The following is a 25,378-nucleotide window of genomic DNA, read 5'->3' as shown; positions in this document are numbered from 1 at the left end:
ACCTTGGTGTTCCACAGGGTCACCTGTTGCCCCTAGAACCTTGTCTTACAGGGTGGGGCTGGTGCCTCACAATGACAGCCAGCACTTGAACAGTTTTTCCAAGCTGTGTAGACCCAGGTCCTACCCTGGGGATGAGGACATAAAGGGAAATCACTGCTTCTGGGAGACAGAAACAAAGAGGCGGACATCCTGTACCCTTCCCAGGCCCCATGGGGATGGCTTTCTAAGACATGCAATGGCCTGTCACAGAAATGCTGTGGACAGCACAGTCAGGGTGCCCTTGGCAGGATGGACTCAGTTGTCACCGCTTTCCATGCATTGAGTGTGGCTTGTGGACATGGCCCAAACCCCAGTGGTACAGTGGCAGTGGGTGAGGCACTGCTATCATGGCACAGTCCATTCCTTCCTGCTCCTATCCATGGTCTCTGGAGGTCTGGAGGACTCTGTGTGGTAGAAGAGGGAAAGGCTGTGCCTCTGTCCCTACTGGTAATGCCCCAATCCTTCCTGCATCACCCAGGAAAGACTTATGAGCAATAAGTAGCCCAAGCACAGGGAGGGAGGCCAGCAGCTCCTGACTTGGACACAGCTGGATACTCCCTCTAATGCTCTTGCCAGACAAGAGCTTGATCCCCAGTCCTGGAAGACACAATTTCTACAGGGCTCCCTGGGGGAGAAAGAGGACCCCTGCCTTAGGTGGCTCTAGGCTCCTGGGGCTGAAATAAGAGAAGGAAGGACCTCCCCTGGTATCCTCAGCCATCTGCTAAGGGGGCCACTGAAGGACCAGACTCAGGGACTCTGCTGCACACAGGGGATGATGGGGCCACCTGAGCACAGGGCTCTGCCAGGGTCTTGCTTATGTGTGGTCCTAAAGTGGGAGGATGATACTTGTTAGAACAAGCAAGTTGTTGAGAACCCTGCTGCTCTGGGATGTCTCTCAAAACTGAGCATGTGCAAAGCTCCCTGATGCCAGAGATGGGACACTGCAGCCTCTTCCATATGAGGTGGCTCAAAGGAGACAGACCAAGCAAAGGCTGCAAATGGTGGCATGGCCCACAGCTTTCTCATTCTCAAGTGTGTCCCTGGTAGGAGCTGGAACAGTCAGCCTGAGCCACACCCCCAGGCCCAGCATCCCATGACCCACCTTGTAACAGCCTCCTGGGTGTGGGTCAGGAGCATGGGCTCCAGTCTTCATCCTGGATGTCAGGATGCTGTCCCCACTCAGGCACCGTGACCTCCTCTGCAGTGTGGGGAGGAGGTGCACAGCAGAGGCCAAGAAGCAAAAGACCTATGGACAAAGCTGTCATCAGACTGGAACCTGAGATTCCTCAGAACCCAACACAACATTCACCATTCCCCATATCTCCCTCGGGGTCTTATTTCCCTTAGTGGAAATAAGTGGGGCCCCTACCCACTCGGAGTTGCTTAGAAATCTGTCCCCCACCTACCTTCAGGATCTCTATGGAAATGCAGGCACTTGGCCCCACCAGACCTGGCTGCCAGAAGCTGTGGTCAGCCTGGGACAGCACTGGGGTGGGAGATGCCCACTTCTCCATGGGGGAAACTAGGCCCAGAGAGCCCTGCCTCAGCCCAAGGGAGCAGTGATGCCCTGAGACTGGAGAGACAGACCAAAGACCTCCTCTAATCTCCTCTAGGGTGTGGGCTGGAAGGTGAGGCAATCCCTGGGTACCCCTCTCTACAGTCTGTCCCTGAAGCTTGCAATCTAGAAGTGAGCAGGTCCCTCCCATGTCCCAGCATCTGCCCCACATGCTCCTCCCATAGGACACTGGGCACCGGCCACACTGTGATCTGCTTCCCTGTCCAGTGTGACAGGGGTCATGTGCTGAATTAAAGGAGAAGCCAGGACCATCCTGCTCCAAAGTGTGTCAGAGCCTTGAAGCTTGGTTAGCACTCAGCTGCCAGGTACTGGGAGACTTGTTAGGGCAGGAGGTAGGCTTGGTGGCTCCTCAGTGCCCAGGGAACTGGTATTCCTGTGTCTAGTGTGCCCCAGGCTTCAAGAGGGGCACCAAGCACCCATCTCCCTGACATCCCCTGTTTCTGTCTAATGGGAGGAGGCTGAGGTTCAGGTGGGTCAGGATCCTGACAAAGCCCAGGGACCTAAAGCAAGAGGCCATACTGGAGTCAGTGTCCTGAGACTTCACAGCCCCTGTTTATGAACCTTCAGAGCCACAAAGTGGGGCAGGGGGCAGCTGGAGGATAAAGGAGCAGAGGGGTGAGAGGAATGCATCTGAGCTGTTCCCCAGGGCCCAGGGAGGAGAGAGGGAGACAGAGCTTCAGTCGCACACAGGACCCACACTCAGCCCCACCCCTGCAAGCAGCTGCCCAGACCTCCATCTCGGGAAGGGGAAACCAAGGCTGAAAGGATGGTGGCGCTGCCCACAGTCGGTGGCTGGGAGGGGCTGAGACAGGAAACCAGGCCTGTGGCAAGAGAAGCCTGCGCTCTTCAGCTGTCCCTCCCGGGCTCTGACTGCACCAACATTCAATGTAGATGGACCCCTCATGCTCCTGTCTGTGAGCGTGTCCATGTCAGGAGGCCACTGCAGAACATGGTCCTTCACTCCTCACCCTCTTAGGGAGCAAACCCCTTCCTTCCTGGCACAGGGAGAGAACCAAGGGTGGGCACAGCACCCCTGGCCATCTGCTTTCACATGACCATCCCCATCTCTTTGCCTTGCTGTGACTCCACTGGGGGTGGGGAATCCCTGAGCCCACCCCCCACTTCTGAAAATGGCCTCTCTGTGAGGAACTGCAGAGCCCAGGGTAGGACAGCTCACCCTAAATATTCACTGAGTATCTGGGAGCACTTGCTCTGCCTGGCCCCAAGTTCTCCTCAGTTGGTGGCTTTACTTGCTTCTTCCTTGCACATTCTGAGGCCTCTGGCCTGGTGTGGGCTTTCAACCTCTCCTTCTGGGAATGTCCTCAATTCTTCCTCATGTGGGAGGAGTGTTTTGCTGGATACAGAATTAGTAGCTGACAGGGCTGGTTTGTTTCTGTTTTCATTCCAGACTTTAAATAACAACCGGTTTCCTGACCTCCAGGGTTTTGATGAGAAATCTAATGATCTGCTCAGGACATCAGGATGAACAGTGTCTACTGACAGCCTCAGAGACACTGATAATATGCCTTTCTGTATTTTGTAAACACTATATTATCAGGCCAGTGACCTCTTAGCAGCATTTTGAGGCCAGTAAGAATTTAAAGGTGAACAGTCTTTAAAAATAAATTTAAGAATGGATTTCAAAACAAAATCAAAAAGGACATGAAAATATTCTATGAGCCTTAATTTGTGAAACACTAAATATTCTCCATACTCCATGAAAGCAAAAATGTGCATCCATAACTGAGGATCATGCTCACCTGCGGGATGCAGGCTGGGCCCTGGGCTGCCCACACACAGTTCTCCCCTGTCTCTGGAGCTGGGTGGGCAGCAGGGCAGGTCTGCAGTGGTCCTGGAGCGTCCCACTAAAGGCAGGGTCAAGTGACCCCAGCTCTTAGTGCTGAGGACACAGCAGCTTCTCAGGACAAAAGCAGCAGAAGGGCCCTGCTGCCACCTGGAGGATGGTTCCCTAAGGAATCCTGATGTCCTCAGGGTGCCAGAGGGGCCAGGCAGGGCCTGAGTGTGAGGGACCCACTGGGAATGCCCAGCAGGGCCCCAGCCACATCTACCACGTGTCCTGACTGCTTGTGATGCCAAGCAGCACAGGACTGGAGTCTTCTCACAGTGCCCCTGCTTGGAGCCACTCTGCATTTGACTCCTTTGCTTTCCTGGAATCAGATTCCAGGAAGTACCCAACTAAAATCCCATCAACCCCCCAGAAGCAATTTGAAAATCCTTTCCCTGAAACCAGTGATGTAACATCATCTTTGGACAACTTTTCAACCCAGCTTCTGACTGCTCAGTTGTGTTGGATTGACTAATGGTTAACTTGTAACACCCAGGTGAACTGAATCACTGTGATGTAGCATGGAGGATCCAGCTGAGGATTGTCACTAACAGCCATAAAAACAGAACTTGAGGGGAAGATCGTGGGGTTTTGATTTTCTAGGAGAAGCTTGCTGTGGATGGTTTTCCTGATGTGAAGTTGGCTGTTGTCATTGGTGGAGGAGCTCAGGGCCTTGCTGTTGCTGGAAATGGCTGCTGTTTTCCTCTGATATTCATCAAGAGCATCACTTCCTGGCTCTGGGTTACATCCCTCAGCCTGGGGGCACAAATACTTCAACTCTGTGGCATAGATTTCTGGCTTCCGCCACTGGCCTTTGGGCCTTCCAGGTGCAGACCCTCAATACAGACAAACATGAGACATTGCCATGGGCTTTAGGCCACTGGCTGGACTTGTGGAGGACATTGCCTTGGGCTTAAGTGAGAGACCTAAGTTAGCTTAGGAGACTCCATTTTGTCTGAACTGTCCCAGTCCTGATGGGAAACTGTCCCCTATGTGAACCCTGAAAAGAGGGGGATCTTATCTCACACTTGTACTCCTGTGTGATGTCTCAACACACCAGATGTTCTTATCTTATGCCTATACTCCTGCTTTTAATTGGTGCTTAAGGGTTTAGACAAACAACCACAAGGATGCATATGGAACCCACCCATTCTAAATAATGGGATCTGTGTATCTGGTAAACCAGAGGTGCTAACCATGCATTCTTTCTCCATTCTGTAGATAGCTTACTGCAGGGCTAGCAAGAGGGGAGGAGCAAAGGGTTTTCTTTATAAAAACTGGCCAAAAGTTCAGTCTGGGGCCAGTCTCATTGCAGGGGATTTGGTCCCGGCTGGAAATAAAGTTCTCTGTGGACTTTACATCGTGTCAGGGAGTTAGGCCCAACATAAGCCTTTAGCTGGATTTGTGGAGCATATTGTGTGATCCAGGCCCTTGGCTGGATTCTTTGGTGCTCTAGAGTGTGACTAATCTCTTGCACTCCTTGGTATTTGACTTTTGGTAAATATCATAAAATAATCCTATAAATTATGTGTCCTGGATTAAGTATATTCCCTTGCTAAAACCCTTACTTCTAGATCACTCTTGAGAAAAAAAATCATTTTTCAATAAAAATGCAACTGCTATCTAAAACTTCCCACACAATCACGCATACAGGAATGAACTAAAACTTCTCAGCTTAGAAGATTTTGAAGGAACATAAACAACTTTAATATTTCTACACATAAGAAGCTAGCCAGGTATGGAGGCATACACTTGCAGTCCTAAAACTTGGGGAGGCTGAGGCCACTTGGGGAGGCTGGGCAGCTTAGCAATTTAGCAGTCACTGAGTCAAAATAAATAATGCAAAACAGTTTAGCTTGTAGCTCAATCCTTTGGTTCAAATCCCAGTGAGAAAGGGCCAGATGTCACTGCAGGAACATCCGCAAAACTCAGCAGAGATACCAGGGAAATGCCTCTGGGCATCCACCCACTCCTGGTACTGAGACAGGCCCAGAGCCAGGGGGAGAGGAGGCTGCCACAGGCTGCAGCAGGGTAATCTCCATATGCATGGGGTGCTCCCCCCCCAGGGCCTGTGCATGCAAATCACATGTTCTACAACAGAGCTACAAACCAGACCCTTGGCATCTTCATTACTTTGTGCAGAGAGGTGATGGCCAATGCAAGGTTCTCAGCTTCTCCAGACACCAGCTTTGAAGGACAAGGTGTCTCTTTATGCTTCCTGCCAAGGGAGCAACTGCCCCTCCACACTGGCTTCACACAGGTTTTCACACTGATTTACCTAAGAGGAGCCATTCAATGGCTCTACCACAAATAACAACCTGCTCTACAGTGATTTTCTCCTTCACCTAGCAAGGAACTAAAATATTACTTCCAAATAACAGTTCTATAAGGTAATATGAAACAAAGCAAATACCACAGTCCTGCTAATCATTCACCTCCAACACAGAACAACTGAGCCCTGGTCATCACCCTCCCATTACTAGCAATCGAGTCTTCTTTGTTTGTGTTTTCCCCATGACCTGGACCAGGAGATGCAGACTGAACTTCACAGAAGTGTGCAGGCATCTGGGCCAGTACAAAAGATCTGAGCAGAAAAGGAGCTTCTCCCAATTTTGTAGGACTGCTGCTCCCTGATGCCATCCTGTGGCTGGGCCTGTAACTCTGCCAAGTCCCCAAAGTTGGCCTTTCTCAGTACAAAACCCACTCATTGAGATGTACCCTGAAGATCCCTGAGTTTGCACCCTTTGATTGAGCCTTCTCTTTGGGGAGAGAAATGCACAGAGGTTAAGCAGGTGCTGTGCCCAGATCGTGAGGTCCCCAAAGACCACCAAGGAGCCGATTCCAATGCAAACACACGAGGGTCGTTTATTCAACTTCGAGCAGGGACTCTCATCCGACACTGATGCAGAGGGTCAGGGTTGAGAGCCCCGACTCTGAAACACCAGGGGTTTTTATAGAGGTTACAGTAAGGCGCAGGGTTTCAAAAAGGCACGGAGTTTCAAATCACACCATTGGCTAGCATTTAGCAAGTTTTGAAAGTTTAAACCTAATTGGTTGGGCCTTGCACGCTGAACTGCAAATGGCTGCTCAAATCATTGAAAACATCTGGGATACTGGGGTATTGGGGTAACTACTGATTAGCTGTTGCAGGCCATGAAGAAGAGCATCTGGGACATTGAGGCAGCTACCGATTAGCTGTTGCTAGGCTAATTGCTAGGGGACTGCTAAACATTATCACAGGCAGGTGGCCAAAGTGCATCTTGTGGTTTTTCTTGGAACTAGAATTTATGTCCAGGCCACCTTACTCTAAAATGGGGCCAAAACTTTAAAATGGAGTCACTCAGGTCTCACATTCCCCCCTTCTCATGAGACTATTGAGGCCCAATCATGGGTCTCGGAGGGTTATCTCTATTGAGTTTTCTGATATATGTTGATACTGTGACCTGAGAGCCAATATTTGTACTGCACTGACATGTTCTCTAATGAATGCAGTCAATTTGTTAAGTAAGCAAGGTCCAAATATCAAGAGAAGCAGCAAAATAAGCAGAGGACCAAACAGGGTAGAAATCAGGGCTGTCAGCCATGGTGAGGAGTTAAATAGTGACTCAAACCATCCCCGGGCCAGTTCGCATTTGCGTTTTCATTTAGCTAGGCCCTCTCTGACTTTTGCCATGGACTCTTTGACCGCACCTGAATGATCTATATAGAAACAAGATTCTTCTCCCAGGGCGGTGCAGAGCCATCCCTGTTGTAGGAAGACCAAGTCTAAGCCCCTTTTATTTTGAAGCACTACCTCTGCCAGGGAGGACAGTGACTCCTGTAAGTGAGAGATTGAACTCTGGAGTCTCTCAATGTCTAAATCAATGGCTGTTCTTAAATCACTATAATGCTTGTTTTGCAAAATCAGGGAGGAGACCCCTGCCCCAGCTCCGGCTAGGCCTAGACCCAAGAGCACTGTCAAAGTGATGGCTGTTATGGGCTCCTGTTTAATCCTAGTTGGGGCTTTACCTAAGAATGGGACATAAATATCTTCTTCAGGGTGATAGATCAGCCTGGGAACTAATTGTACTAATATACAAAAGTCACAGTCTGGTTGAGCACTGTTTCATGTGCGCAAGGGGTGAGCCCCGTGGAGCAGGCCCACCATCCATGGGGGGCGGGTATTCCAAACATAATCTCAAAGGGAGTCAGTCCCATCTTATAGGGTGAATTGTGTACCCTATAGAGGGTGAAGGGGAGGAGAGCCACCCAGTCACTGCCAGTCTCTAAGGCTAATTTAGTTAAGGTCTCTTTTAGGGTCCTATTCATTCTCTCTACCTGTCCTGAACTTTGGGGCCTATATGCGCAATGTAATTTCCAATTTGCCCCCAGAACTCGAGCTAAACCCTGACTCATCTTGGAGATGAAAGGGGGTCCATTGTCTGACCCTAGCATTATTGGGAAACCATACCTTGGCAAGATGTCTTCTAGCAGTTTTTTTGTCACAATCCATGCTGTCTCATGTTTGGTAGGAAAAGCTTCTGTCCATCCTGAAAAAGTGTCTACAAAGACTAGCAGGTATTTGTAACCATATTTTCCAGGTCTTACCTCAGTAAAGTCTAATTCCCAGTATGCGCCAGGCCAGCCTCCTCTCAACCTGTTACCAGGGTTAGCCTTATTTGAAGTAGCATTGGTCAGCTGGCAGGCCTTGTAAGTAGCACAATATGCTCAATTTTGGAGTTGGCATCTCGAATCTTGATTTCAGCATGTCTTTGGAGGTCCTGCATCTTGAGGATACCCATGTGGGTGGATCGGTGCATTTTGGAGAGAACCTGTTCTCCCAAGGCCTCAGGCAGAATGATTTTACAGTCAGATGATTTCCACCATCCTTTGAGACATTGGGTCATGGGCAGTTGTTTTATCCAATTTAAGTCTGCCTTGGTGTACTGAGGTTTTCCTGGCAGAGCAGTGCCCCCCGGAACAGGCAGTTGAGTGGTCAGGATCAGATCAGCCTCTAGGGCTATTTTTCAAGCTGTCTGGTCAGCCAAATTATTTCCTTGGGCAATCAGAGTATCGTTCTTTTGGTGCCTGGGACAGTGGACAATAGCCAATTTCTTTGGTAGCCATAGGGCTGCCAGTAAGGCGAGAATTTCCTCTTTGTTTTTAATAGTCTTTCCTTCAGCCATTAACAGTCCTCTTTCCCTGTATATGGCCCCATGTATGTGAGCAGTGGCAAAAGCATATCTGCTGTCTGTGTACACATTTAGTGTTCGGCCCTTTCCCAGAGTCAGTGCCTTAGCTAGCGCTATGAGCTCTACTCACTGTGCTGACGTTCCAGTGGGCAAGGGCTCAGCCCAAACGACCTCAGTTTCAGTGACCACAGCCGCCCCCACATACCTTCAGCCATTCTGGGCAAAACTGCTCCCATTGGTGTACCAGGTGTCTTCAGCATCTGGCCATGGTTGGTCCTTTAGGTCCTCTCAGGTCTCGTGTACCTGAGCCAAGGTGCCAGCACAGTCATACAGCGGGGCTTCCAGGTCTGGGTCAGGCAGTAATGTGGCCGGGTTTAGGGTGGCCAGGGTCTGGAAGACAACTAGGGTAGGGTTCAAAAGCAGGCTCTGATAGTGGGTGAGGCAGGCATTGCTGAGCCATCTATCTGGAGACTGTTTTAGAACCCCTTCAATGGCGTGGGGGGTGGTCACATACAGTTCTTGGCCTAAGGTCAACTTATCAGCATCTTTGACCATCAGGGCCACTCCAGTGATCATTCTCAGGCATGAGGGCCATCCAGCCACAACAGGATCAAGTTTCTTGGACAGGTATGCTACTGGTTGGCACCATGGGCCCAGATATTGGACTAGGACACCCTTGGCAACTCCTTTGCTCTCATCAATGTAAAGGTGGAAGGGCTTAGTAATATTGGGCAAGCCCAAGGCTGGTGCTGACAACAAGGCAGCCTTAATCTGATTGAAGGATTTTTGTAGTTTATCTGTCCATTGAAAGGCCTGATTGTCTCTAGTTGCCTCATAAAGGGGCCTCGCAAGCTCCGCAAACCCCAGTATCCATAAGCTGCAGAAGCCAGCCGATCCCAGGAACTCTCTAACCTTCCGAGGGGAATCTGGTACGGGTATTTTAAGAACTGTCTCTTTTCTAGCTTTTGACAGCCATCTTTGTCCCTTTTTAAGCATATACCCCAGGTAGCTTACCTCGGGTTTGCAGATTTGGGCCTTTCTGGCAGACACCTGCTATCCCAGTTCCCCTATGACTGTTAAGAGTTTTCTGGTTCCATCTAGGCAGTCTTCTCATATTTCAGCTGCTATAAGGAGGTCATCTACATATTGTAACAGAGTCAATTGGGGGTTTCAGAGGTGGAACTCACCCAGGTCTTCATGTAGGGCCTTGTCAAAGATGGTGGGAGAATTTTTGAACCCCTAAGGTAATCGGGACCAGGTCAACTGTCCATTGAGGCCCTGTTTGGGGTCACTCCATTCAAATGCAAAAATATGTTGGCTTTTGGGTGCCAGCGGAAGGCTAAAGAAGGCATCCTTGAGATCCAAGACCATGTACCATTGATGGCTCAGGGGGGAGTGAGCTCAGAAGGGTGTATGGATTAGGCACCGTAGGGTGGATATCTACGACCCTTTTGTTTACCTCACGGAGGTCCTGTACTGATCGATAGTCACCTGAGTGGGGTTTCCACACCGGCAACAAGGGGGTGTTCCAGGCTGATTGACAGGGCCTTAGAATACCCTGAGCAAGCAACCTCCTGATGTGTGGAGTTATTCCTGTGCGGGCCTCTAGAGTCATGGGATATTGGCGAACTTGTGCAGGGTCCGCTCCTGACTTTATCTCTATGAACACAGGTGTCCTGTGTGCAGCCAGCCCCATGCCCCCATTCTCAGCCCATGCTCGCGGGAACATGGCAAGCCATTGTTCCACATCAGGATCAGGAGGGGGCTGTCTCTGATGTAGCAGATATTCGTCCTCAAGGCTCATAGTTAACACTTGGATGGGCTTTCCCTCTTGGTTAAGGACCTCCGCGCCCCCAGGCTGAAAATGGATTTGGGCTCCTAATTTAGTGAGCAAGTCTCTTCCAAGTAAAGGGTAGGGGCAGTCTGGTATAATCATAAACGAGTGGGTTACCCGGCCCACTCCCAAGTCTACCATTCTTCGGGTAGTCCATGAATATTTTTTCATGCCTGTGGCTCCTTGGACCCAGGAGGTTTTGTCAGATATGTGGCCATGTGGTTTAAGCAGGACTGAATGTTGAGCACCGGTATCTACCAGGAACTCAATGGGCTCCCCCTCCACTTTAAGGGTTGCCCTGGGCTCAGGGAGGGGCACCGAGCCCCATCTCCCCAATCACTTAGTTCATTCATGGCCAGGATGGGGGCCTTTGAGCGGCCTCCCTGATGCCTTTTGGGGCACTCCTTAGCCCAGTGGCCTTCCTCTTTGCAGTAAGTACATTGATTTTTCCCCAACTGGGGGCGTTCCCTGCATTTCTCCTTACCTTTTCCTTCTGCTGCAATTTTTTTCAGGCAACGTCCACATTCCCTCGTCTCTCCTGCTGTGGTGGCCAGAAGGATCTGAGCCAGGTTTTGGGTCTGGCGGTTGTCAGTTCTCACCTGTCTTTCCTCTGTGGTTTCCCAGTTGTTATACACTCTCTCTGCCACTGCCACTAAGTCCTGAATACTCTTTTCCCCTAATCTGTCTACTTTTGTAACTTTCTTTTAATATCTAGCTCTGCCTGGTTGACAAAATGTATTATTACAGCTGCCTTTGTCGCATTTGTTTCTGGGTCCATAGGAGTATACCTACGGAATGCTTCCTGAATTCGTTCTAGGAAGGCAGCAGGGCTTTCGTTTGGCCCCTGTTGTACATCCCCTATCTTAGCCAAATTGGTGGGCTTCCAAGCCACTGCTTTGAGACCCCCCCAATAGAGCCTGGTGATAGACCTGGAGCCTCTCCTTACCTTCTGCTGTGTTGAAGTCCCAATTGGGCCAGGACAAAGGAAAAGAAATGTTGATAGTGTCAACATTAGTGGTGGGTTGACCATTGTCACCAGGAACCAATTTCCTGGCTTCATTTTGGATTCTCTCTTGCTCCTCTGTGGTAAACAGGATCTGGAGGAGTTGCTGACAATCATCCCAAGTGGGCTGAGTAAACAAAACAGTTTCTAATAGGTTAATCAAATCTCTAGGGTTATCAAAGAATTTGGCATGTTGAGTATGCCAGTTGTAAAGGTCACTGGTGGTGAAGGGCCAGTAATGATGAGGCTGGTTACCATGCTCATCAGGGGGCCCTATCGCTCTCAGTGGGAAAACAGTAGAGTCCACCAGCCCTGCCGGCGAGACAGCATGGAAGTAGAGAGTGTTCTGGGTGGGGCTATCCCCACTGCCAGCCCCCAGTGCCGGCCCCTCCTCCCCAGCTCCGGCTGGGGCTGGGTCCTCTCTCCCAGCCTTTTGTTGTGGGGGAATAAAGAGAGAGTTGTAAGGGGGGGGAAAGAGATCTTCCTCGGTTCCTCCTTGGAGGACCAGGTAAAGCAGTGCGGTTTCAGTCCACCTTTTTCCATCGCGCTCTCTGGGAGTCTTCTCACAGGCTGTCAGGATTACCTCTGGCTGCTGTTTCTGTGGAGGCAGAAAGGGCTTGACCCATGGGGGTGGGTTACAGATTAGACTCTCCCAAGTGACAATGTAGGGAACCTGATCAGGATGTCTGGTGTAGGGATGGAAAACAGCTCCAAGGACCCTCCTTGTATCTGCAAATCAAAAGTTCCCTCGGGGTGGGGGGGCATCCCTTCTCAAAGGAAGGCCACTCCAAGCTACACAGAGTGACAAGTCTAGACATTTTTATTTCTAAATTTAGACTATGAGCGTGCTCCCTAACCTCTCTAGAGTGGTCCGTCATGAGGGACAGGGGGGTGGTCGCAGTCTGTCCCATCGTCTCAGTCCAAGTCACCACAATAAACAGACAAACACAACAGCAGAGCAAAAAGCAAGACAAAACCGTCCTCTGCCCAATTGGAGGTAACACCAAAAATGGGACTTAGGCCTCACATCTTACCGTGGGAGCAACCCACACTGTCCCCCTAGGAGTCTCACAGACTCGTACTAGTGGGGAACTTCTATCCCCTCCAGACGGATCCGGAATGTCTTCCAGGAATCCCGGGTTGGCAGTCCTAGCAGCGCGTCCGCCTAGGCCTTTTGCCGACTTATCCAGAATTGGGCCCCCCGGATTGCAGACAAACAAGGAGACACCAGACACTCACCGGTTAGTATTGACCCTCCGGTATGGAAATCCTGGGGTCTTGGGGATCCCGGACGAGCCCCCAAATGTTGTGCCCAGATTGCGAGGTCCCCAAAGACCACCAAGGAGCCGATTCCAATGCAAACACACGAGGGTCGTTTATTCAACTTCGAGCAGGGACTCTCATCCGACACCGATGCAGAGGGTCAGGGTTGAGAGCCTTGACTCTAAAACACGAGGGGTTTTTATAGAGGTTACAGCAAGGCGCGGGCTTTCAAAAAGGCGTGGGGTTTCAAATCACATGCAAATCACACCATTGGCTAGCATTTAGCAAGTTTTGAAAGTTTAAACCTAATTGGTTGGGCCTTGCATGCCGAACTGCAAATGGCTGCTCAAGTCATTGAAAAGAACATCTGGGATACTGGGGTGTTGGGGTAACTACTGATTAGCTGTTGCAGGCCATTGAGCAGAGCATCTGGGACATTGAGGCAGCTACTGATTAGCTGTTGCTAGGCTAATTGCTAGGGGACTGCTAAACATTATCACAGGCAGGTGGCCAAAGTGCATCTTGTGGTTTTTCTTGGAACTAGAATTTATGTCCAGGCCACCTTACTCTAAAATGGGGCCAAAATTTTAAAATGGAGTCACTCAGGTCTCACACAGGTTACTTAGGTCACACTTCAAGGCGGGACTGGAGATTGCAATTGCAGCCCAGGATCCTAAAGACCACAATCACTGCTTTCCCGGAATCTGAATTATCTCAGAATTTAGTACATGTAGATCAGCACACAAACATGATGGCTCTGGAGTCCAACCTGGTGCACAGCATTCATTTGTAAAGTCTTAGGAGAACATGACCATGTCTATTCATTTCTGTACTGAGTATGGCAGCCTGAGAATCACAGAGAACAGAAGGACAATGCCAACTCAGCCTCAACAAATGGACATAACAGCTATCTACAGAGTGTTTCATCCAAAAAGAGAATATAGATTTTTCTCAGAAGCACAGGGAACTTTCTCAAATATACATCATGTCTTAGGCCATAAAGGATGATGCAATTGCTACAAATGAGCTGAAAGAATCCCCTGCATGTTAATGGATTATAGTGGAATAAAACCAGAAATGAATAGCAAAATAGGCCACAGAAATTATGCAAACAGATGGAGATTAATGAATACATTCTTGAGCAATCAATGGGACACAGAGATACCAGCTGAAAAATTTAAAAGCTCCTAGAATCAAATGAAAATCTAAGCACAACACAACCAACTCATGAGACACAATGCAAGCAACAGAAAGAAAATTTTATAAATGGGAAGGTTCACACTGGAAAAATAGAGCCATCCTAAGTAAACTATACTTTGAGGTCCTAAAAACAAGAACCATCCAAGTCTAACCCTAGTACAAAAGAAAACTACAAAGATTAAAATGAAAATCAATAAAATTGAGACTAAAAGAAGATTTTACAAGGAGTTCATGGAAGAACTACTGTCAAAATTTTTCTAAATGTTTTGAAGTTGAAAAGAAAGGACACTGCCAAATTCATGAACAAAGCCAGAATTTCCTGATACCCTAATCTTAACCCTAGCACTGATCCTTAAATCTAATCCTAAATAAAACCTAAACCTTAATGTTGACCCTAGTTCTAAATGGTAACCCTGACCCTAACTTTCAATCCAAATTCTGAAACTAACCCTAAACACTAATGCTAATAAAACCCCTTACCATAATATTAAATCTAAGCATATTTCAATCCAAATCCCTAGCCACTAACTCTAACCATAAGATTAACCCTGAACGTAACCCTGAACCCTTACCCTAAATCAAACCCTCACCCTAACCTTCATGTTCACCTGAACCCTAAACATAACACTCATACTCACCCTAAATCTTAACCCCAAGCATAACTACTAACATCAAACTCTAATCCTAATCCATAACATCTAACACTAATGCTAACTTCAACCCCAATACCAACCCAAATCCAATGCTAAGCCCAACCCTCGCCATAACTCTAACCCCCAGCCTAACCCTAAAGCTTAACCTAACATAAACCCTAATCCTAATATCCAACCCTACCCTTAAACTTTACTGCTAATCCATACAGTATTTTCATCAAGGAGTCACAGAGAGGCCCTCTTCCTGTTGCTCACTTCTGCTCTATCTTCTGGAGCTCAGAACAATGTCCTGTAAGACCCCTGAAACTCTTTGGAATGGACCCAGGTAATGGCTACACACAACCTCCAGAGGGTAGTGGTGGTGGTGGTGCTGCTGGCTCCAGCATGGCTCACCTCTTTGGCATTAGCGGGTCTCTGCTCCTTGGAGTTTGGAGGCTGTAGTTCCCAGGGCCTCCACCCTCACCTATTCCATGCTGGCGGGGCTCTGCTCCTTGGCACTGGGGTGTGGTGTTACAGAGGCCCAAGGGGCTTACCTCATTGGCTAGCATGGGGGCATCAGATCTACTCCATAGCCCTAGGGGGCTGTGGTAAGCAGGTCCGAGAGGCACACCTCCTTGGCACTAGCAGGGCTCTGCTCCTCAGAGTTCAGAGGCTGTAATACCCAGGGTGTTGAGCCTCATCTACTCCATGCTGGTGGTTCTCTGCTCCTTGGCACTTAGGGGCAGTGCCATAGACTTCTGAGAGGCTCACCTTGATGGCATGGGAGGGGGTTTGCAGGTGGGGTTGGGGACAGGTCTGCTCCTCAGCCCTCCTGGGCTGTGGTACAGAGCCCCCAATGGCTCACCTCCATAGTGCTGGGGTGGGGATGTGGGGGGGGTCTCTCCTCAGTGGTAGGGCTGATGCTATGGTGCCCCCAGAGTCTGACCTCCCTGGCCATCTGAGGGGCTGCTACAGAGGCCCCCAAGGCTCACTTCCTCGGCACTTGGCAGGGGGTGGGAGGCTCTGCTTCTTGGCACTGAGGGGAGCGGGTGTGGGGGTGTGGTACTGAGCCATGAGAAGCTCACCTCCTTGGTGCTCTGATCCCTAAAATAAATCCTAAACCTTATCTTAACCTGAATACCCTAACCCTCAACCTTAACCATGACTGGGAAGCTAAAGCCACTCACCAACCCTAACCCCTAATGTTGATCTTCACTCTTACACTTATATTCATGCTGAACATGACACTCATCCTTACTCTATCACCAACTCTGACTTTAAACCTCAAACTAAACCCAATCCTCAGCATCACTCTAACCTTCACCCTCACCCTGACAGTGTTCCTAAGGCCTCAAATTACATTTGGTCACACTCCAATATGATTTCATTATCATTGTGCTCTGTGATGAAAATAATACACACCATAGCCACTTACCCAAACCTTACCTCTAAAATTATCCATCAACAAATCCTAATAGATCTCGCCCTAACACAAACCTTAAAAGACACATAACCCTAACACTGACATTAACATAAAAGTCTCAACCTAACCTGACCCCAGTTTCCTATGGCAACTCACAATAACCACACAAACCTGCTTCAAGGCCTTACCTTCAAGCTTGCCCTAGCCCTAACCAGAGGTCTAGACATAATATTGCCCACAAGGTAAACCCTTCAGCATAACCCTCACCCAAACCTCACTGTAATTCTTGAATGTAGTCCCTAAACCTTAACAATAAATAGGACCACCTGGTTCTTAAACCAACTGTCTCTGGCCAATGGGAGTTGGGTACATTCAGGCCTGCATGCAGATAGTAGTACAGTATACATTGGGGTGAATGTGTCCAATTTGCATAAGGCAGGTTGGGAAGGGGCTATCAGCAGTGTGAGGTGACTTTATAGAAGCACCTTGGAGAGAGGACCACAGGAAGTGATCTCACTTCCTTGACAATGGAACAAACAGAACTTGGTGGCCTGGAGGGTGGTGGGATGCAGATACTCGTGCAGAAACTGAACCACAGGAAGCATGTATGTTGAGTTGCTTCTCAAATTACTTAGGCTCAGGCCAAAAGAGATGGTGGAGTGAGAGAAATTACAAGGAATAAACTGCAAGTCAACACAATTGAGACTAAGTTAGTAAGAATGAATGCCATGTAAGAACTAAAACCCAAAATTCCCCAGATATTCATAAAATTGAAAAGGAACGACCCTACCAAATTCCTCATACATAACACTGAAGCTATAGCCTAACACTTAATCCTAATCCCTAACCTTTAATCTGCACTCTAACCCTTATACTCACTCTAAACCCCACATTCTCCCTTACCCTATGGCCAAACCTCACCTTAACCCTCAGACTAACCATAACCTTCATCCTCAGCTTCATCCTCATTTGACACTCCTGAATCCTAACCCTACATTTCCTCATGATCCAATCGAATGTATTATCAATGTTTAGTGATAAAAAATCATACACAATGTGGCCACTAACCAAAATGCTAGCCCTAAAATTAGCATGAAAAAAACCTAATAGGCATAGCCCTACCATAAACACTTACATGACATGTAACCCTAACCCTGACCTTAAAGTCTTAACCTTACCTGACTTGTTTCCTAAGCTAACTCGCTACAGTAAACCCTCAAACCTACTACAAGACCTTACCCTACCTGACGCTCACCCTAACCCTAACAGGACTCCTAGACATAGCAATGCCCTGCAGCTGAACCCTTCACCCCAACCCTCACCCAAACCTAACTCTAATCCTTGATCACAGGCACTCACACTTGAACACTAAGCTGGAGGGCCTGGTTCTTAAACTAGTTGTTTTTGCCCACCGGGAGTTGGCTGAGCTGTGGATGCATGCAGATAGTAGTGCCGGGTGGGTTGGGTTTTGTGTGTCCAGTTTTACACATGCAGGTTAGGAAGGATCAGCCAGAAGTCTGGGATGACTTTGCAAATGCAGCTTAGAGAGGGTGACCCAGGAAGTGACCTCACTTCCTTGACAACTGACCAAACTGAACTTGCAGCATGGAGGCTGGTGGAATCCAGTTACTCCGGCATAGACTGAAACATGAGGGCTATGTGGTTGTGTTCCTTCCCAAATTGCCTAGGCTCAGGTCACAGGAGATGGTGGAGTGGGGGCCTTGCCCACATACAGACACTCTGGGACAGCTGTCACCCCTGGGGTCTCTGCAGAAGGAACCCAAAGATAAGAAAGGTGGCACAGGACAGCTCAGAGCAGGTGAGAGTCAGCCAGCCCATCATGCTGATGGCCCTGGGTGGCCTCAGGCCCCTGCCTGGGTCGTGTGGGTGAGTGTGCATGTGTGGGTGTGTAAAAATTGAGGGGACATTTTCCCTGCTGTTTCATTTGGGTGGTGAGCACTTCCTAGTTGCTATGGTTTCCAAGCTTGAACTCTCCCTCCTTGGGCTCAAATCAGGGTAAATAGGAGTCCACCTTGAAGAAGGAGGAGACTGGCAGTCAGGATGCTCCAGCCAGGCACACTGAGGAAGCTGGTGAACCACCTGGTGTCTGTGCATCGCCTTGGGAACCCCTTCTTCATGCCCACATTCCTGTTCACCTATAGGAGGTTTGGCAGCATGCAGCAGGTGCTGGACCTGCTGTTCCTAAGGTGTGTCCCCACCTCCCAGTCCTGAGGACTCACTAACTCCTGGGTGGTGCTTGGGAATGCTCTGCACTATTCCATGCCCCAATTTGCCCTGTGGGAGCCAAGGTGCTCAGAGGAACCTCTCAGATGGAGTAGTCAGGACCAAGTGGGCTGAGACCAGCGAGCACCTCCCCAAATTCTGGCTCTGTGCAGAGGCCCAGGGCTGGAGGACTTGCCCTGCCCCAAGAAGGAGCTATGGGCCTTGCTTTCCTAGTTTCCTGCCTGGGGGAATCAGTGTGGGGACCCCCTGAGGCAGACTGTGCACCTCAGCATACGGAGATATCCTGGCAGAGCTCCATCACTGCACACATGTGTGCAAAGCACCTACTGTGGGGGGGCACCTTTCATGACACTTCCCTGTCACTCAGAGAGCAGCCCAGATAATCCTCTGGGCCTCCCCTGCTTCCCTCCCCATGCTGCAATCAGATGGTCCTCCTGGACCTCCTGGGAGGTGGGGGCTCTGGTGCCAAAAGACCACACCCTCCTGGCCACTCCAGGTATGCCTTCCTTCAGCCCAACTGTGAGGACAAGCAAAATGGGAGTTGAGAGAGCTTGGGTCTGAGAGGGAGGGCTCCTCTCTCCAGAGTGGGGTACATCTGGGTAATTGGGCTTGGGGTGCACTGGGGAAACCCAGGTCACACACTTTGCTTCCTGCTAGAGGGCTGGGGTCTGGGGCTTCAGCTACAGGAGGAGAACAGAGGTGTGGCTGGGGCCCTGGGCATGCAGGGAGCCCAGGATGGCCAGGGCTCAGCAAGGTCCCTGTGCGGATCCATCCCCACACAGCACAGGCCCAGCTGGGCATGCCCACTCCGGGATGGAGGCTGCAGAGGAGGTGTGGGCACAGACTGTGCACCATGGGGCCCACACCTCTGCCCTCTGTGGCCAGGTGCTCATGCGTATATCAGGTTCTGCCTGGCAGCCCTCTCTCAGGGTCCATAACAGGTTAGGGCAAGGGAGAGCCCAGAACTCTCACTCTATGCCCCCCTTACCACCCCTAGAGCTCTGTGCTCCATCCTGGAGACCTGGTTGGTCAAATACCCAGGAGACTTCTGTCAGTGCCCAGAACTGGCCAGCCTGAAGCAGCACATGGCCTATGCACTGTTCAACCTGCCAGACTTGGACATCATTCTGCAAGTGGACAGACTCCTGACCCAATTAGAACCCCTGTGTGTAGGACCCCGAGGGTGAGGAGGCCTGGCTGGGTGCTTGAGGGCTTAGCAGCAGGGTCAGGCTGGGCCCCACTAGGAGGAGGCTCCAGAGGCTGCTGTTGGGCCAGGAGCAAAGGAAGAGGCTGGGACCATGGATGTGGTTAACCAAACACAGGAAACCATCCTGCTGTGGGCTCAGTGGCTGGGGCCTCTTTGGTAGGAATGAGCTTCCTCTGCCTTGGGAAAGACAGAGGGAAAGGCAGTCAAGGAAGTCTTTTCTCTTGCCCCTCTTGTGCCTCCTCTAGGTTCAGAACTGCAATCCACCCCAGCAGGTTTCAAGAGAGACCCAGGAGGAGAGGGAGGGTGGGAGCCTGCACTGGCTTCGGTGTCACCTTGGGATCTGCAGCCAGCATGGGCAACAGCAGCCAAGACTGATTTCATGCCTCTGGCAGCTCCTCCTTCATCCGGCTGCAGGGCATCTCCAGCTGCTCAGACCTGCCCACCAGGCAGGGATCCACTAGCTGGGCCTTCCTCCTCTCCCCTCGGAAAGTCATCCTTTGGTGTTTCCTGTTTTCCCGTGTCCATGTTTCCCTCGTCTGCATATTTATTTTAATAAAATTTAAGTGTTCTTCTATTTCAAAATCCACATCCAGGGCCACTAAAGCCTCAGGCCATACTGAGCACCCCAGAGCACCTTCCAGCTGCTGCCCAGAGCACCTAGCAGAGGCCCGTGGTCCTTTGGGGAGGACAAGTACAGGACCTGCTGGAGGAGGGGACTGAGGAACCCCCAGGGTGATAGGGACATAGAAGTGCTGAGAGGGCACCAAATACAGGCAGGCAAGGGGTTGCCTGTGCTGGACCAGGGCACTGATGGGCTGAGACTCAGGCTCTCTTCTGGGGAACTCTGTGCACCCCTGGAAAGCCACTCCCTTTTGAGCATCAGATTCCTGTCCTGTGTGATGGGACAGCAGAGCCCTCACTGACTGAGATGAAGACACAGTGTTCTGGCATGGAGAGTTCTCTGCACTGTGAGGCAGAGTTGGGCACGCTCCCACTACACAGTGCATAGACACAGAGTTTGCAGGGGTGAATGTTCAGGAGGGTTTTCAGTCTATATAAGAGGTTTATAGCCTTGGCAGTTTTCTGAAATGGTTGCTAAGCTTTCCCACATGCATAAGCGGGAATGTAACTGGCAAAGTGGGGCCTGTGGGACTCTCACACATGTCTGTGGGAACACCCTGGGAGCAACCCCACCGAGGTGACCACACACTGGAGACCCTCCCAGCACAATGCCAGGGTTCACCACTAAACTCACACAAGTATCCAAAGGCCTGGGCAAAATCTAACCTCACTGAGACAGTTAGGGTCCACTGGAGGAGCAGGGGCAGGATACAGCGGTGTGACAAAGGCAGGCCCCAGGTCTAGTGAGCACTGCCCTCCCTCTCCAGCACTGAGGGTTCCCACAGCCCCATCAGGAGCCCTCTGAGCCACAGAAGCAGGTTTGGATGAAAAGAGAAATCATTACCAAGGAGAATCCAGAAGAAACGCTCCAGCTTGACCATCTCTTAGGGTACCTAAAACTCCCCACACCTCACTGGGCCATGCAGTAGTATTACTTTGCTGTGGATGGCCCTCTGATGGGCGTGCTATGGGAACAACTGCCTTGCATACCCGTGGGGACCTGAAGGTCGATTTTGCTAAGAACACTGACCTTTCCCTGCACCAAGATGTATCTAATGGTTGACTGAAATGGAATTCTTCCTCTGTCTTTCTTTTGTGTTTTCCCCCTCTGCTTTCTCAATCCTTCAAGCAGATTCTGCTTGGCTCTGCATGTTCACATCTGGATCACTGAACATGTTTAGTGCATTATCAAAGGATAGGAATCAGGACTGCAGTTTTCCCTGCTCTCTGTGTTGCAGGCACCTGGGCTGTGCGTGCATCCTCAGCCCTCTCATCCAAGCTTGGGGGAGGGGTCTGTCCCTTAGCTTAGTGTGGGGCCTGACATCTGGCTCCTGGTCCTTGTCACCATCCCCAGAGAAGAACTCTAGGTGCCTCCTTCTAAGATGAGGACCTTGGAGTGTGCTGGTCTTGGCAACTCCAATTCCAGCAAATGTGGCCAGTGTCTCCATGATGCCACCTTGTCCTGGGGATCTGGGTGTCCAGCCCAGGAGCCTCACCCCAGTGAGTCCCTGGAGACTTAGTGCCTCAGTCCAGGAAAGCAAAGCCCTGTCCTACATCCCACATGGGAGCTCTCTGGGGAGACCCAGTTCCCCTTGGGAGTCCCTCACTTTTGCTGCTGCCATCCGGGTGGAGTGGGAGGAGGAAGTGGACCTGAGGAGTGCTGGAAGCTCCCTCAGGGTGGATCCCGCCTTCAGCTTAGAGGTGCATTTTAGCTACTCTGAGACTACTCTACACATCACCAAATCCACTGTGGGCACGCACAGTCCCGTCTCCCACTGCACTTTAAGGAAACACCACATAGGTAAGGAAAGAATGTTGGGACTTCATTCACAGGGAGGCACGGGGGCACTGCCCAGCTATGGCCAAGGATGAGGACTTGTGGAGTGCTGACTATTCTCCTCGTTGCCTCTATGAACAAATCCTGGAACTGTCCATGGCTCAAGGTCACAGAACCCAGGGTCAGAAGCCACCTGGGGTGAAGCTGTGTGGGAGGGGACAGGAATGCTAGTCCCGCCCTGGCCAGTCCCCACCCTTCCCACCACAGTCCAATGTGGCCAGGAGCCCAGTCCTCAGCTGGGAGGGTGCAGTGCTGAGGTGGCCATGGCATTTCTGAGGCTTTCTGTGGACAGGACCCCAATGCCCACCCCAACTATACAGCACCTGTTCCCCAAGACAGCGTCTCCTGCTCCTGGGTCCTCAGCTCTCACCTGGATCCTCCTCATCCCCTCTGGTCTCCACAGTCCTGATGCTGCAGGGCTCCTGAATGACAGTGGTGGGGCCTCTCCTGCCAGTCCCCAGTACCCAGTCCCTCATTCTGCCCTCTGACAGGTCTGGAGGGTAGGAGACCCTGGTGCAGGGTGGACTGGAGCCAGGCTTTGGGAGGGTGGATGTGAACATGTAGCTGGTGATGCCTATCTTGGCCCCACAGAGCCCTGGGGACTGGACAACCCTCGGGGAGGACATGGTCACATGCTGCCTACTGTCCTCCCTGGGTCCCAGCAGAGCTCAGCGCTCAATGTCCTCCCTGGCTCCTCTGCCTGAGGTGGGATGGGGGTTGGGGGGATGGAACAAGAAGGGTTGGGGGGGGAAGTGGGGTTCTGTGGTGACATCCTTATCTCCTTCAGAATGGTGGCATCTTCCCACCAGTGTGCAGCCTGGGCTTTCGGGAGGGGCTGTCCACTTTAGGCTGAAATCAAATAGCTCTCCCTACTCCTCTTGGTCCCCATGTGCTATTGGATAACAAGCAGAGATCTGGCTTCTACCTCTGCCTGCTGAGCATCTACTAAGTGGCTATATCACCCCAGCACAGCTGTCAGGAGAGGCTGCTCGAGGCCTCCTCTCCTGGGCCCAGGAGCCTGGTTAACTGGGAACTTGGTGAGCTCTTGATGGGCCTGGCACAGCTGTGCCAGCTGCTCTTTCAAGAAATCACTCTTCTTGCTGCTGTCACTCCATTCCTTCAGGAGCTAGGCACAGGCCTCCTTGTCCTGTAGCAGCTGCAGCATGGCATATTGCAGCTGCCAGCCAAACATCTGCAGGACGTAGTACTGGATGATCAGGGGCATGTGGGTGGAGATGTGGTTGTGAAACTCCTAGAAGAAGAGACAGATCACAGAAGTGCTGAACAGCAAGTCCAAGGAGGAGATGCTGATCTCATCAGGGGAACATTAGAGGCCCCAGGTCTCCAGGGAGGGAGACCACAGCCTGGGTGGAGTCAGCAGTGTCCCCTGTGCTGGGGCAGAAGGGGCTCCGCATTGGCACAGAAGGATCCGCATGAGTCAGGGTGGCTATGGCCTCTGTCCCTGGCTTCCCTGATCATCATCCCAATCCTGGAAGGAAGGGGGTGAAATATGCTCCACAGCACTCAGGCCCACTCGGGGATATTCACACACCTGCAACTGGGGAGAGCAGCCCAGGCCTTCTCCTGTGGGCTATCCCTTGGGCTGTTTGGCAGCTGGGTCTGAGCCGTGACAGCCCTGGGCAGGAGCCTGAGTTCCAGCAAGGACAGAGTCCCCACCACCCCTCCTCCTGCCCCACTGTCCTCCTCACTCGCTCTCTCTGACACACACTGACCTCAGGAGTGTGACATGTACTGGTGGCCCAGCAAGTTCTGCTGACCCCGTGTGACTCAGTTTTGTTCTCTGGGAAGTAGGAAGAAAGTGGCCACAGACCTCCTGGGATGGTGAACCACATTGAATGTGTCAGGAGCCATGCTCTCAGGAAGAGGCCAGGCAGTGACCAGCACCAAGTCTGTCCCTGCAGGACACCCAGAGGGAGCTAAGCAGGGATGCAGGTTCTGGGACCAGAGGAGTTGGGTGTGGCCTGTCCCCAGGCCAGAAAGGAGGACAAGGCAGCAGCAAAAGGTGGCTCCTGGAAGCCGGAGACATGGAAGCCCTGAGTGGGGAATGGGACACAGCTGTCAGGAAGGCCTCAGAGCCACTGCATGGAATTCTGGCCCGTGTGGCCACAGGGATGTGCATGGAGGACACTGAGCTCCAGACATCAGTCAGCCCTGTTTCTACAGACCTCCAAGGGTCACATTGTAGAGACAGAAGGGAGGATGCTGGGTGCTAGGCCTGCAGCCAGGACACAGAAGAAACCCACTGTACACAGAGAAAGGCCAGCTCAGAGAGATGAAGCCCCAGGCATAGAAGATGCAGCAGTCAAAGCCGCTGTGCAGGGCTCTAAGCTCCCAGCGCCTCTGACTAGCTGAGGTGGAGCTGCTCCAGGAGGCCACACCTGAGCTGGCTGACCACCACCTGGCGCCCCACAGCCCAGACACAGGGGCCCTCAGAAGGAAGGGAGGACTTGGCCCTGGGCTGTGACAGGAGCACATGCACTTGGAGGTAAGCATGCAGATGTTGGAGGATTTCACCCATAGCAGTATTCCCTGAACACTGAGAGACCTTGTTTCTCTTATCCTTGGCATCCTCCTCTCTGACCTTCTGCAGGGCACCTTGGTAGGCCTGGTCCTGGATGTAGATGATATGCTCCATCCAGAAGTGAACTCGGATCACCTCTGCTTCTTCTTGAGTTGATCAAATGTCTTCTATTTTGTTCTGTAGGAAGAGAAGGATGACTAAAGATTCCTGAGGAGGCAAACCCACAGCAGTGGGAAACAGGTTGCCCAAGGGCTTGGAGCCACAGCCACCTGGCTGCATCCCCCCACCCCAGTGCTGTGGGCAGATCTCACCTGGGTCTGGGCCCTGCCTGCCCTGCCCTCATCCAGGACTCAGCTCCTCCCTTTACTCCTTCGCAGGTTTGCTGTCTGAGAGGGAGGCAATGGCATCCCCCAGGATGTGTATGCAGACAAGAGCACAGCTGGGGTCAGCACCACCCCAGATGGGCCCTGTCTCTGGCATTCAAGACCACCAAAGGGGAGGCTTTTCCCAGAAAGCACTCACACCCTCCACCTTGCAGGGCGGGCCACTGCGTGTGAGGCTTGGTGCTGGGTAGGTCCCCACCCTGTCCCTCCTGTCATTATCACCTCAGGCACATGGCACTTGTGCATTCAGAGCCACAGGCTAGCAAAGTGGCCACCCTCACCCTCAGGCTGGAGGATGGCAGAGCCTGGGTCCCCTCTGTGCCAGGAGCCCTGTCCTGCGGGGACCTGCCTGAGCCTGGACTCTGGACCACACCTGTCCCATTCCTCCTCCCTCCCCACTGTCCTGACTCTGTACTGAGCCTCCTTGCTGGGTGTCCTGGTGGAGCTTTTACCTCCCAGGCTATCCTAGCTACCCTATCCACTATCCCATGTCTACAATGAGGGCTTCCCAGTTCCCCAGTTTAACTGTTTCATTTCTGAATCTGCCTCCCCACCGC

The 25,378-nt window shown here is 51.3% G+C and overlaps 1 long non-coding RNA gene across 8 annotated transcripts in view; it reads right to left on the bottom strand.

Annotated features, from left to right (window-relative positions):
• Positions 1–3,384: 3,384 nt before the first annotated feature.
• Positions 3,385–25,378, bottom strand: part of LOC101707348 (uncharacterized) — a 41,399-nt gene continuing 19,405 nt past the window's right edge. For 7 of the 8 annotated variants that reach the window (XR_002390559.2, XR_015445372.1, XR_015445376.1 and 4 more), the window contains one exon: positions 3,385–24,615. This is a non-coding gene — a long non-coding RNA (uncharacterized LOC101707348). The remainder of the gene's footprint in view (positions 24,616–25,378) is intronic. The other variant, XR_002390561.2, reaches the window with a different exon arrangement.

The sequence above is a fragment of the Heterocephalus glaber genome, unplaced genomic scaffold (genome assembly GCF_053883595.1).
Source record: "Heterocephalus glaber isolate CG9 unplaced genomic scaffold, H.glaber_assembly_v1.0 deba00001610, whole genome shotgun sequence".
Lineage (NCBI taxonomy): Eukaryota > Metazoa > Chordata > Mammalia > Rodentia > Bathyergidae > Heterocephalus > Heterocephalus glaber.
This window is presented reverse-complemented; position numbering and strand designations above follow the sequence as displayed.